Raw genomic sequence first — 12370 nt, 5'->3', positions numbered from 1 at the left:
TGAATCCATCAGGACTTATGAAAAGGGGAAATTGGAACAGAGAGACTCACACACATACCAACACACGCACAGGGAGGACCCCATGTGAAAATGTAGGCGGAGATGAGGGTGTTGCATCTATAAGCCAAGGGATGTCCCAGATTGCCAGCAACCGCAGCCCTCAGAGGGATCCAGCCCTGCCCTCACCTCAGTCTCTTCTGACTTGGGGCCTCCAGAACTGGGAGACGATAAATGTCTGCTGTGTAAGCCTCCCAGTCTGGGGCTCTGTTACACACGACTGACACGCCCACCGAAGGCCCTCCGTGGTCCTCTGGATTCGGGCCTTGGTCACCCGAGGACTCCTCTGTCCCCAACTCCATTCCAAGACTCCATTCCTGGTGCTCCAGTGACGTTAGAACCGCTGCGTGGCCCCTCACACACTGTGCTGATTCTCTGCTCAGGCAGCCTCCTCTGCCCAGAATCCGCTCCTCTGCCCTCACTCTGGCCCTCCACCTGCCATCTTCCCTGGCCATGCTTGGCCCTTCCTGACTCGGAAACTCAGGCCAGAAATCCAGGGCCACCTCCCCCAGAAAACTTTGCTAAGTTAGATGCCTTTCTTAAGGTGACCAACCATCCCCGTTTGTCTGGGACTTGAAGAGGTTCCCGTCCTTTTGGTGCTAAACACAAGAAAGTTCTTGGACAAACAGATGCTAGCACTGCCTTTCTCAATGCTCCCATAACTCCCTGCACCTCTTCCTAGAATTCTTCTTCCTAAACTTCTATTAGGATGATCTGATTCACAAGCAGGAAAATCTGGTCTAATCAGACCCACAGTAGACAGGGGCCACCTTGGGGACAGTGTTTCTTCACACCTGTATTCCCAGCACTTCATACATAATAGGTGCCCAGTTAACGTTCTGAAATAAATAAATGGAGTTGTCAGATCTCTTTAGGGTGACCCTTGCATAAAGGGTGACCCACCCATTCATCTACTTACTATCCATCCCTGGACTGCCATGTTCCAGGTACTGTTCTCCAGTTAGTAGCTTTTACATCCTTGACTAAGGACCCAAAGACTCCAGAGTAACATGCCCCTAAAACTGTCTTAGGAGATACCTACTTTATTTAACAAATACATCCAGAGTAAACTATGACTGCTCGGCATAACTAACAAAGGAGTTTTCTAAGAGTCCAAATCTGAGATTCATCAAGCCCCTTGGAAAATGGAACTTCATTTGAATATTGTTTGGCCGTTGTTGTTGTTTTCCTGAAATTAAGTATAGCCTTCATACCAGAAGTTGCTATAAATCCCCCATCTTTTTTTTCAACGTTTTTTTTGGGGGGGGGGACAGAGAGAGACAGAATGTGAATGGGGGAGGGGCAGAGAGAGAGGGAGACACAGAATCGGAAACAGGCTCCAGGCTCCGAGCCATCAGCCCAGAGCCCGACGCGGGGCTCGAACTCACAGACCGCGAGATCGTGACCTGGCTGAAGTCGGACGCTTAACCGACTGCATCACCCAGGCGCCCCAATCCTCCATTTTAATCAATAGCATCTGAGTAGGAAAATAATTTTGTTTTTTTAAAATTTTTAAATGTTTATTTATTTTTGAGAGAGACAGAGTATGAGTGGGGGAGGGGCAGAGAGAGGGAGGCACAGAATCGGAAGCAGGCTCCAGGCTCCGAGCTGTCGGCGCAGAGCCCGATGCGGGGCTCGAACTCACAAACCATGAGATCATGACCTGAGGCGCAGTCAGACGCCTAAGCACCTGAGCCACCCGGGCGCCAGAAAATTAATTAATTTAAAGGACACTTTCCTGAGAAATTATTATATGGCATTGTGGAAATCTCTGTATTAATTCAATAGCAAACATCTTTGCAATGTATAATTGTAGTCCTCCACAGGAATTATTAATACTTATTAGTATTTTACTGTATGACCAGATAACTTTTTATTATTATAAACAATTCTGCAAGGAATATTATTTTAGCCAATGATTATTGTATATCCTTATTTATTCCTTTAGGCTAAATCCTTAAAATTGGAATTTTTAGGTCAAATGACATTTTGAAATTATTTTGATTTAAATATTCCATATATTCTTCTAGTCCGTGAAGACAAGAAAAATATTTGCTGACCTAACGGTCCTCTTGTATGGACTGGTATAGACCCGTGTCATTCTTTTCTGCTTTTCACAGCTCACTGTGAAAGATGATTTCATTGCACATCAAAAATCTTCTGGTTGCCAAAATGCTTATCTTTACCTAAAAGAGGATTACGATGAAGATGTTGCATCTTAAGTTAAGGACAAAAATTCTCTCTCTATTTACATGGTTAGGCAGAAAAATAGTTTGAAAATGCAGGGTGGAGACAAGATGAATGAGCTAGAAGCCCCAACAGTGTTTTAGCTGTCTCACTGAAAAGACATTCCAAAATCTTGCAGCACAAGAAATACTTTGAACGTCGGCCTTAAACTTAATCCCATAGGAGGGAGGCTTGGCAAGCAAGTCCACATCTTTCTTGTAACCCTAAGAAGTTCACAGATTCCAGTAAGCTTCCATGCATTTTGCAATCCAGCCTCTACCCCATGAATCTTTCTTCTTTTCCAGCTTATGAAATTTTCTCGTTTTCCTAAAACGTCGTTCAAACCCTCTCTCTCTGTTGTACGTCTCTCAATTATGAAAGTGCCATTTCGATTTATAGTCTCCAAAATCAATAAAGCCTCCCCTCCCCAAGTAAAAGGGAGAGGGATCTGGAATCACTTTATGAAATGTACCTAATAATAATATGACAACAACATGCCATGTTATCATAGCTCAAACTACGCTGAGGCAGCCTGGTCAGTACTTGGCTATCTTTGAAACAAAATCACATTCTTCAGGAAGTGGTGTTGGTAACTCAATAAGCAGCAGCTGTTCCTGGGTCTTTGAAAAAAAATGTTTCATCATTTGACCAGTGTTCAGTATCCAGCGTTATGCCCCATTATAACTGAAGGCCAAAGTGGAAAAGTCTAGTTCGTATAATGATTGGAAAACCTCTGGGCAAATAAATACATGAAAAAAAATTTTTTTGCTCTTAATCTGAGTATCCTATCTCAATTTAGATGTACTCTGTCCACATCAATTTCTCTGTAATGTTAATTTGCACTTATTACCCAGAAATTCCATACTCATAAAATGATTGCTCTATTCCTTCTAATCTTAATAATGAGTACTCCATCCCTGTGCCATTGTAAAAGCTTTCTAAAGACCCTTTTAAAATGAAAGGTGATATCACTGAATGTAATGTTTATTTACAAGATATTATGATCCCAGGCTTCCAGAATGCTCAGTATAAATAACAACCCAGCATCATGCACTGCATTTAATAGAAATTTGATCCCATCAATTTTACATGATCCCACCAAGGAGAGGGTAGAATGCTAATCATGCTAATGAGAATTTGATGTTGACAGAAGATTCATTTATAAATAAAAATGGCCAGAAAGATTATTAAATCAGATGATGGTTTGTCAATACCCATCTAACATTAGGTCTCATGATCCAGATGACCAACCACACTTTCAATAACAATAATAAATAACAATTAGGATTCCTACGTTGTACTTATGTAGCACTTTTCATCAGTGGACCTAAAAAGATATGTATTCAATTATCTGCAGGCTCCTTGACAGCCTGGGCTCGAAGTATCTACTTCCAGGAGGAATCTAAATCGACATCATGTTCATCATTGTACTGAAATGGCTCTGGTCATGCTTGTCCAACCATCTGCAGATCGCACACTATGTACACCCACATGACCTGGACGAGAGGTCCTCTGGAGAGGGACAGACGATGATGCAACTAGGTCGTGCTTCTCGTCTGATTCTTTCCTCTGCCTCAGTTCTCCCGAGGAGTCTGTGGAACTGAGACACTCAGGGCTTGTGCAATCCAAACATGTTTGCTGAAATTTATACAGCTTGTCCCTTAAAGTCACTAGAACTTTCTACCCATCTTTAAGGAAAAGGGAAGAATAGCACACTTAAAAAAAATCTACCTTGGGCAGTAGAAATACAAATGGAATGACAATTCGTAAGTCATTGTATGTTCTCATAGACTTTGACAGATTGTGACTGTCACAGACCCTGCTATTATGTAGACATTTTGATTCAAATTCACCTGCCATTTGTATGCCTACTCCGTTGGCATCTGAGGCAATGACTCCCAGTGCCCCCTGCACCAAGGATTGAAATATTCAGTAATGGGTGAGGAAACTCACCCAGAGAGCTGCCCAGGTCTGATTTTCTTCATTCTCCCTTGAGAGAGACACAGACAACTTGAACAGGCTGCTTAAGACAGCCAGTCATTCTGGTAGAAATGAAAATGAAAAGATCTATGAGGAATGACTGAAAGAAAAAAAGGAAAAAGGGACTCAAAGAAGACATGTGTGCTTCAAGTGCATAGGTATGTAGAAAAGGGTACCATCTTGAAGAGGAAGAGCCATGCAAAAGGCATGATACTTGATGGAGTTGCCTGGGCAGGAATGAGAAAGGAGAGAAGATACGGGTGCCATGACTAAATAGTCATTAATTCCATAAACGTTTACGAAGTACTGACTGTATGTCGGGCACTATGCAAGATGTTGGAGGCACGATGCTGAGAAACAACAGGCAAGGCGTCTGCCATCTTGGATCTGAGAGTCTGGTGAGGGTGGCAGACAGGATTCTGCTTGGCCGCACTCATAAATGGAGACCCACGGCTCCAGCAGGCCCTGTGGAGGAGGGACGGTGTGTGGACTGTAAGACTGACCTAGGCTAGAGTCCGGAGAAACTTCCCTGAGAAAGAAACACTTGAGGGAGAGATCAAAGTAGGATGAGGAGTAAGCCAGGTAAGGGCACGGGGGCAGAAAGGATTCCAGAGAATGACCAGTCAGGGCACGGAAATGGAAGAAATCAGGAAACAGACAAAGGCAGAATAGGAAGGCCTACTGGGATCATGTTCAGAAATTTTGGCTTTCTATTAGGAACAGTGGGGAATCATTAAAAGTGGTTTTGTTTTGTCTTGAGGCAGACAGGTGGTGATGTGGTCACGTTTGTACTTAGAAAAAGTCACTTGGGCTCTCCAGTGGAGACTGGATTGGATGGGACCAGAGTGTATATCCAGGGAGAACAGAAGAGGGCTGCCCTAGGTAGTGGACCGCCGTGGAACCTAGAATTTTAATGTCTTAGGACATCTGTGTTTGGAGTTCGTGAACTTTGCTTCCTTCACTGACTTAATTTAGTCAATACTCGACATACTAAATGACATTTTGGAAGTAGCAATTAGATTTTATGCTGTTTTTATCAATCCCCCAACCTTCGGTCACTGCTGTTACTGCCAACAAGATTTTCTTTTGACTTCAGGAATATTATCCTGCATTCTAAGCTATGTGAGGGTAATATAGCTGTAGCCTGCAAGAAGTTACCTTATCAATTATCAAAATAATCATCGGGAAAGACAATTTTTGTTTATTTATGTATTTGTCTGTTCGTTTATTTATTTACTTATATCGGTCATTACCTTTAAAGAGCTAGGTGCCAGATTTCAGAAAAATACAAGATCAAGCCAAAAGGAAGCCATTTGGAAAGCCTCTAAAACTTAGGAGGAACTTAAAATTTCTCACCTCCACATTTACATCATTTCTTGTGATGCCATGTACCTAATACGTGATTGAAACCAGGCCACAATAGCTTTGCCATACACGGGTTAAAAGTAAATGTATTTATAAAGGCTTCAAGGACAGAGTTTGGAGAAGTAAAGGAGCTTCTATAATTCAAAGATATGCTTTCTAAGTGTCCAGAAAACAATATCAAGAAGTTCCTGGGGCTGGTTGTTAAACCTGTGTGAGCTAACGTTGTTATTTATTGGTGGTGACTTTTTTTTTCCCTGCAGAAGATACGTATCTAAAGCTATTAGTATTTATACTTTTGTTTTTAGAGTGGTTTATTTCGTCATTTAACTCTGTCACTTACAAGAAGCCAAATGAGGCAAAGAAGGCTTTTTGCTTTCTATACGCGCATGGGTTCTTATGGACATGAAGCCTTTGCTGGGGTGGAGGAGGGTAGGGAGAGGGAATCAGAAACTTTAAAAGAATGGGATGGATCTCACCATCAGAAGCAAGTGATGTAAACTCTTAGAGGGAAGGTATGGTAAAACCGAACCATAAAATCCTATTCTACTTTTACGGGAGCCTCGCCACGATTTGAGTCTAGCTTGACATTTGACATGCTGACAGTCAAAAACAAAACCAAAACCGAGAAGCCAACAACAACAAACACACATGCGCACGCTCCTGGGACTCTTCCTCCAGGGGTCAGAGCTGTCAGTCGTGCAACACAGATCTCGTCCTGAAGACCAGCAGACACACAGCGCTGGGCAAGGCTCCCACCTTCCATCCACGCGGTGGAAAGGCAGACGTCAACAAAAGCCGGGAGACTGTCCAGTTGCAGGGAGAATCCGTGAAATGAGGCCACCCTCTTCCTCGGAGATCTGCTAATTACACGCCTGCATCCGTTCACCCAGTCATCCATCATTCTGTCAACAAATATCAGTGCCTGACCCTACTTCCGTGATTCCGCCATATTTCTGTGGGATGAATGAAGTGAGTGGCATCGTGCCCGTGTCACCGCTGTGCAGGGGACGGTGAAAGGCCGAGGGACCTGCCCTGTGAAGAAGCAACGAAGTCCCAGCTAGAGGCAGGTTCCCAGATTTCTTCACCAATTTTTGTGGGATTTGGTTTAGAGCAGTGGCTTTCAATCAGAGACGGTTTTGGTTCCCAGGGGAACAGTGGGCCATGTCCAGAGACATTTCGGATTGCACTGGCTAGGAGAAGTGAGGGCTGCTGCATCCGGGAGGTAGAGGCCAGGGATTCTGCTCACCACCTTACGACACACAGGACAGCCCCGCAGCACGAATGAGCAGGCCCAAGATGTCACTACTGATGCAACTTAGTACTCCCTGCTTCACAGAGAGTGCTGGGAAATGTCGGTTGGCGACCCAGAATTTATTTTTGCCTGTCTGGGCAATAGGAAACCTTAAGAAAAACAAAAGGGGAGTTTCTTCTAGACTGAAGTTGATTCTCTCGTAAATGAGTCGGAATCTAATCTATTAAAAAACGTGCTTCCTTTGCAGACAGGCATTATTATTATTAATTATTATTATTATCCCACAGTGTGGCTACCCACTGCTACCACAAGCAGGAGCGTTTCTATCTGTCAGTGATGGCCCCTGGTTTGCAGTTACACAATGCACAGGACAGAAGGCTTTTCTCACTGTCCGGTTAGTACATTCCATCCACTTGTGGTTTCCCAAGTGAGACTGTATCCCTCCTGCCGTAGAAGTCACGCATTTAATGAAGTGCATTTACCGTGTATTAGTTAAGATTCTGTAGCTCAAGAATACTGCCTTTGGAGTAAAGTCAACAACATCCTCCTATTCAAGGAACCTCTTTCCCTTACTCAATGAAACGTTTGTGCAAAGAGCCAGCTAGAAATCCTAGCCACTGCCACGAAGATGTTAAACGGTATGGGGAAAATTCACTGTGTTTACACTGTGTCTTTAATTTCCAAATGCTTATATCCTTTTCTTTTAAATTTTTTTTTATTACGTTTCTTTATTTTTGAGAGGCAGAGAGACAGAGCGTGAGCGTGGGAGGGGCAGAGAGAGAGAGGGAGACACAGAATCCGAAGCAGGCTCCAGGCTCTGAGCCATCAGCACAGAGCCCGATGCAGGGCTCGAACCCATGAACCGTGAGATCATGACCTGAGCCGAAGTCGGATGCTTCACCAACTGAGCCACCCAGGTGCCCCCTTTTTTTAAATTTTTTCTTTATTCCAAACGCTTATATCCTAATATTCATGGGCGGTAAGTTGGGGAAAGACTTAACACCACTATTGAACCACACAGGACAAGGCAAATGGCTTACTTCTACAGATTTCTGGGCTGAAGCAACATTGACTTTGTTATTTACCTCACTGTCAAGGACACAGTCACATCATTAGGTCACGATTATAGCAGTTCCCCAGGATGAATACCTACAAGTCCTATTGGTATATGATTTAAAAAAATAAGTTACAGATATGTGTTTGCCCTTCAAATCTCTATCATCGTTTAAGTAAATGCCAACTGAGGCTTCTTATAAGCCTATTAAAAAATTCCATCCGGGGCACCTGGGTGGCTCAGCAGTTAAGCGTCCGACTTCGGCTCAGGTCGTGATCTCACAGTTAGTGCGTTCAAGCCCTGCGTCGGGCTCCGCACTGACAGTATGGAGCCTGCTTGGGATTCTCTCTCTCCTCTCCTGCCCCTTCCCCCCCTCTCTATCTCAAAATAAATATATAAACTTAAAAAAAATGCCATCTGAAAACAATTGTCTTATCAACCATCATGACATCAAAAAAAAAAGGCAACAAGAGTAACTTAATTTCTTTCAAAGCATTCAGCCTAGTTTTCTCTAAACAACCAAATGGAAACCCTTCGTCTTCAAGGATCTCATGAACTTCTCTCAGGCTTAGCACCAACACAGTGCACTCGTCTAATTGGGGTCTGACAAATGTATTTATTTGGGGCAAAGAACGAGTGTGATTGAATTTCTAACTTCGTTCTCCCATAAAGGCACGGACATATGTATGTTTCCTTCCCAGAGCTGGACAGTTATATGCAATGTTCGCAAATATTCCCAAACGCTTCGCGGCACGGTGACATTTTATGAAACCAACAGTGGTATGTAGGGGTGTGCAAGACGTTCTACAAAAGTATGTGTGGCAACACGAGAGAGATAAAAAAGCATAATGGAAATCACTCTGTTTACACTGAAACAGCTCATATTTCAGTACGGCCAGTTACTCCATCACGTCTTGGTGGCATGGAGCCTGGACCACATCTGGAGAGCATGCGAGGAGATGAGTAGCTCTTGGAAGCGGGGAGTGCTAGCAACCACCGGAAAGCCCAAGGAAGAGCCTGGCTAAAGGCTCCTTATAACTAAAGAGTCGATTTAGATCCTAGGAAGAAGGTAATGTGATAGGAGTACAGAACTAATATCGACATGAAATATAATCCCTTCAGCATTCATTGAGCACCTGCAAACATTTGTTGAGCACCCAATGTACACTGACTCGTATTAATCTTAGCAGTTGGCATCATTCCATATACTAAGGATGCAGAGGTGAGAATGTGCAGCCCCTCCCGTCCTCTCCCAGGGGCTCGCAGTCGACCAGGGAGACTGAGGTGTAAATAAATAAATAAACCCACCACCATGTGAGCCACAGCAGAGGCCTGTGCAGAGAGGGAGACCGCACAGACGAGAACCTACGCACTGACTGTAGAAGAGGTGATGTCCAAAGTTCTCAAGAACGACCAAGAGCTTGGTATTCGGAGAGAGAGGGTGCTCAGAGAGAGCAGAAATAACCCGGTCAAAGGTACCTGAGTTAATTTCACAGCAATTTATGGAGGACTCTCCAGGAAGAACTCCGTGCAAAGTATGGAACAGATGAAGGACAATGCTGCCCGCAGGGAACTCTCTATGTCTGGCTTCAACAATTATATATGTTTTTAACTCCTTGAGATTAACAGCATGTGAAATATACAATACCCGCCCTTAGTCTCAGTTTGTCACCTTTAATCTTCTACTACCCTCGTAGATTTGGTTACAGATTCTTGCAAAGGAATCTCCTAAAAGTGATAGAACAATGATCCATGTAGATACATGGCCAAGTGATAAGCAGAAGTGCAAGATGAAATTTAGTTCGTGAGCACAGTTGTGGGGAAGAGAAAGCTCCATCTCATTTAGTAATTAGAAATGTACACTTAATGTAGTAACTTTCTGTGTATTGTGTTAGCATATACTTTAAGTCTAAACCTGGGGAGACTCTAGTGAACCTATATGCTCGCCCATGTCAATTGGACTCTGTGTCTCTTGGCCGTTGACCCCAAAAGAAAGGGGGACAGAAGACCTCTATGTACAAAGATGTTCACTTCAGCATTATTTATAATAATAAACACATGGCAGCCAACTGGATTTCTAAAATTAATGGGAGAGTTAAACCATGCTCCATTCTTTAGCTGGGTTACATATAGCACTCATAATTAATATTAAAATGTATAATTATGGAATCCTCTTGCCACAAGGAAACATTTTCAGTATAATGATTACTAAAAAGGGCATACTGTGATTTTAATCACATAAAATGTTTATGTATATACAAAAGAATAAGAAAGGCGGGCATAAAAATAAAACATAAAATAAAATAAAAAATAAAATGCATAAAAACAGCTAACTTAATATTAAGGGTTTCTGGTTATTTTGAGTCCTTAGATGTTCTGTTAATAATTCATTTAACAACACTTGTACCCTGATAGAATTTGGATCATTTCATGAATCCCACAGTAATGAGATGATATACACATCACTCAAAAAAAAAAAAAAAAAAGTCGGGTATTTGTAGACCCATATATTAGGTTGAAAAATACACAAGCATATGAAAATTTAAAAATTCTCCTTTTGGTGGGGAAGAGGGCCGATTCACTCCAAAGTCTGCCTTGAGTAGACTTGCGAATTGTCATTACAATGCCTCATATAACTTATTTGGGCACAATGGCAGAACATGGTCATCTAAATGACTGTTTATCTCGTAATTGGAATTAAAAGCTCTGTGTTAGGGGGCTCCAAACGTCAAGAGGCAGAATCATGCTGCCGATTGATTCTGTAGATTAGAGCATTTCCACCGAAGCATTTGGCCTGTGAGATGTCTAAGTAGATTAATTGACGTAGAAATGCATTATTTATTATTTCACACTTAGAGCAATCAGTGAGGTAGATTTAATAATGATTTCTTTTAGATACTTACCAATGAATAAGAATTAGGTAAGCGTAACCAAATCATTATTTGGGAGGTTTTTCAAGTTTCAAAATCAGAACTTTATTTTGAAGAGGCGGTTAGCATCATGGTAGTCCCTTTGAACGCTGGAAAAGTTAAGTCTTGTGTTCCAAATGGAAGTTCTGAGAACTAGGCCTGTTTACCCAAGGAATGGGTTCACCTTTTTTATTGTATTGCGTCTCTGATGGCTTTCGTGTACCTAACCGGTGCCCGATGTATAGCGAACCTACCATGCCCCTTCTTTTTTAATAGTGTTGCGGTAATATCACTTAACATGAGATCCACCCTCTTAACAAAGTTGCAAGTGCATAATACAGTACTGTTCATACAGGACTGTGCTGTCCAGCAGATCTCCAGGGCCCATTCACCTTGAATAACTGAAACTTTATACCCATTGACCAACTCCCTGTTTCCCCTCCCCCCGCCAGCCCCTGGCAAGCATCATTCTACCCTCTGATTCTATGATCTAGAATGTTCTGGACGCCTCATATAGATGGAATCATGTAATGTCTGCCCTTCTGTGACAGGCTTATTCCACTTAGCATAATGTCCCCAAGGTTCATCCATATTGTTGCATAGGACAGGATTTCCTTCATTTTTAAGGCTGAATGATATTCTACTGCATGTATAAACCACCTTTCTCTTATCCATTCATCCACTGATGGACATTAAGTTGTTTCCACATCTTGGCTACCGTGAATAGTGCTGAACTGAACATAGGAGTACAGATGTCACTTCAAGGTTCTCATTTCAATTCTTTTGGATAAATACCCAGAAGTAGAATTGTTGAGTCACTTGGTAGTTCTGTGTTTCATTTTTTCTTTACCCCACCATGGACTTCTCCAACACTTGTTTCTAACATCAAATTTCTTTACACATGGTGTACGTTTCGGCCCCCATCCCCGCATTCCAATGGCACCCAAATGATGTATTTTCTGACAATTTCTAACTATTTTGTGAATAAATACATTTTTTCTTTGCTGACGGAAGGAGCTGGAATTCCCATGAAACTGCCAGCGGTGACTTCAGTGTGAAAGATGACAGCTGAACTCTGAAAGGATAACACTGAACTTCAGAGTGGTCCCAAAAAGAAAGTTATTTAAGAGACCACATTTTATAAACAACAGATTTCCTAACAGATTTCCAGAACAACAAGAATGTCAAGTTTGGCATTCTCAAACTTTTCGCGTGTATTTATTTTATTGTTTTGGTTTTATCATTATTAAATAATGAATAGTAATGAATAGTAACTATATTCGTTTTATATAGGGATTGGAATATTTGATTTTATCAGAAGTAAGATTCATTTTCTAACAAAAGCACAAGATTTAGCACAATGCAACAACTTTATCTAAGTAAGCCCACTGAAGGTCAGAAGGAATATTTATTTATGATTATAATCAGTGGCTTCAACAGTTGAGTTCCAGAGACTTAAAATTTTAAATATAATTCTATCATGGGGGATAGTTTGAGTCGCAAGAAATTCACTCATTAATTCCTTAA

Source organism: Panthera pardus, unplaced genomic scaffold (genome assembly GCF_024362965.1).
Source record: "Panthera pardus isolate Hobbes unplaced genomic scaffold, ASM2436296v1 HiC_scaffold_16, whole genome shotgun sequence".
Classification (NCBI taxonomy): Eukaryota; Metazoa; Chordata; class Mammalia; order Carnivora; family Felidae; genus Panthera; species Panthera pardus.
Note: the sequence above shows the minus strand (reverse complement) of the source record.